This window comes from Gossypium hirsutum, chromosome A10 (genome assembly GCF_007990345.1).
Source record: "Gossypium hirsutum isolate 1008001.06 chromosome A10, Gossypium_hirsutum_v2.1, whole genome shotgun sequence".
NCBI lineage: Eukaryota > Viridiplantae > Streptophyta > Magnoliopsida > Malvales > Malvaceae > Gossypium > Gossypium hirsutum.
This window is the reverse complement of record NC_053433.1, coordinates 55,318,315-55,321,470: the sequence shown is the minus strand read 5'-3', so window position 1 is coordinate 55,321,470 and position 3,156 is coordinate 55,318,315.

Sequence of the window (3,156 nt, the reverse complement as noted above, 5' to 3'; positions counted from 1 at the left end):
AATATTTTATTTATGTTAGAGAAAATAGTTATCAAACATGTTTTCATTTTTGGTTATTATTTGACACATTAACAATGTACTTTTTTTATTCTACAAGTAGTCTTAAAAAATTATCACATATCTTTTTAAAAAAAAATATTATTGTTTTTAATATTTTACTATAGTTTTATAGGACACTTGTCAACTTCCTAACTCTGCTTATGGAGTTTAAAAACTCTACTAGTAATGTACAAAATATTTTTTCTTTCATGTTTTCATTAATAAAAATAATTTTTATTTCTATTTACTAAATGTGTTTTTTAACTTTTTAAAAAATAAAAAATTGTAAACTATATTTTGAAAATGAAAATAGAAAAATATCTTCGCAATCTAAATGAAGTGTTAGTTTGAGGTTTCAAAACTTTTATATAAATTTTATTGTAGATTTTTTTAAATTTTATTTTATTTTTAGTTTAATGGTTTTAAAATTATGTGATAATATTTTTCTTATTTTAAATTTAATTATATAAAATTTAACGTGTTTTAACTGTTTTAATAACAAAAGAATTTAATTAATATAACATTAATAATTTAAAAATATAATTACAACTTTTTAAAATTTAAAAATTAATCTAAAATAAAAATAATAAATTTGAGACTCAAAATTTTAGTAACATTAATTTGATTATAAAAAAGAATTAGTTAGAAACTCAAATCAATACCGAACATATTAAAAAATTGACTCCACTTTACTGATCACGTAGCTTCTTATTCTTTTCTTGGAGGAAAGAAAAGAATTATTTTGTGTTTCAAAACATCCACGTATTGAGTGCCTAAAAACAGCATGCACCATTTATTATTATTATTATTTTATATTATCTTTTGGTCACCACGTATCCAAGTTTGAGAAAGTGCAATGTTGTATTAAGATTGTGGGTATCCTTTTCCTATTAAAACTGGTATGTTTTAGGGTATGATTTTAAATTTATCGATTTTTTTAAAATATTTAATATTAAATATATTAAATGAATTATATTAAATAATTTTAAATATAAAAATATTAATTAGTTATATAACATACTCATAAATAAATTTTATAAATAAAAATTATCATTTAACAAATTTAAAATAAAATAAAAATCTTACACATTAAACAATAAAATTATCCACAACATTATTTAAAAAAAACAATAAAATCATTCCATACTAAATATATAAAATGAAAATTTTATAGAAACACAAAAGTTAATAGAAATTTTGTCTTTTTTTTAGTTTGTGTATTATATAAAGTCTTTATTATTTATTAATTTTCTACTTTAAATTTTAAAGTTGTCTATTTCTCTTGATTAAAGTTTAAATTTTAAATTTGATTAATAAAAAAATAATTCTATCTATTTTTTTAACATTATTCATGCACTGGTTGGTGCACAATGTTTCGGTGGTGCAATTGAAATTAGTCAGAATGAGCCAGTGCAATCGATACATGTCGAAATTTACATCGGTGCGAAAATGAGCAGCAATTATTCTAATTTATTACAAGACTGGTGCACACCGATCAATACAACAGAAATCAGTGCGAAATTGACTACATTGTGTTGTACACAAGCGTGTTGATCAATTCTAAGGTGGGGAAAAGTTACTTTTGGAATAAGCTTTGGTTAAGTGGATGAAATCAACGCTTGTTCTCACTTTTTTTTTCATTGTTAGAGCCATTTGGATGTAAAAGTATCATGAAGGTCCCTATACTAAGAGTGAGAATGCATTTTGCTCTATTTACTTAGAAAATGAGCAAATTAGTCCTTATATATTAGATTAAAAACCAAACTGGCCATTTTTATTATAAAATTCATCTATTTCACTGTTAAAAACTAGTGTCGTTGATAGAATAACCAAATAGTTACATGTGGCATGCCATGTATACCTCATTCTGATGTACAGAGACCAATTTTTAACAGTAAGAATGGATGAAAATTTTAACAAAAGGATCAATTTACTTTTTGATCAATGTATAAAGACTAATTTACCAATTTTTAAGTAAAAAAGATAAAATACAATCTGACTCTTAATATAATATATGGCATAATACTTTTACCCAAGCTACAAATGTATCCACTACTTTCTACTATAGGGGCATTGAGAATAAAATAGAATTGTAATATATAATATATTTTATTAAAAAAAATCAAATTGCAGCTTTCTTTATAAAACAAGAATCGAGAGTAATGCAGCTACAAAAGTTTTGGAATCATCCCATCCCACCTGCATTGCTATAATGTATATAAAAATAAATGTAATAAGCTTTTGTTTTTGTGATAGGAAGATTAATAGAGGCAATGTGGGTGCTGGAAATCCAGGTCAAAACTGAAGAAGTGGTAGTCATGATGTGGGGCATGGTTGAAGAAATTAAATAAATATTGATATAAGGTTCTTCGCAACATGAAGCAAGGCATATGCTTTAACATTTTATTATTAATTTTGTAGGGTTGATCCATGAAAAGATTATTGTTTTTTTTTTTTGGGTTGTGCTAATGCATGCGTGCAATGCATCTCCTTCCTTTCATCATGATCTTTTTAAATATTTATTAGATTTTCGGTCCACAAATTTATATATTCATAATAGAATAAAAATTTAGTTAAGTTTTTTTTAATAACGTTTAACATAAATTTAAAAAGAATAATTATAATTTTAAAAAGAATGATTAAACTTTTAAAAAATTAAATGCACCCAAACTAAGCCTCAATTAGGAAGGTTGTGAGAGTACATGGTTGATTTTTTGTGGTTGATTTTACAATTAAAAATTAAATAAAAAAGTCTTGTAATAATTTTATACTTTTGAGAATCCATTTATTAGGCTATGATGATTGGGAGAGCCACCGACAGAAACAAGGTTAAGTGGAGGCAGGGAAGGCCCATTGTATCAGAGCCTCCTTGAACGGTCAGCCGACTTGGGCAAACACGAAGAGGACCCAGTTTAACTTTAAATGTGGGGTTTAAAATAGGCTTTAAAAGCTTTTTCATTGATTACCTAAAAGGGTTGTTATTATTAGACAAAGCCTGTTAAAATGCACCCTCACTTCTCTAGGACCCATTTCCTTCTCTTCCACGCAAATAATTGCCAATGGTTTTCACTCCCACTATTTCACCTTCTAATTTTATAGAAATATCATTTACTCCAA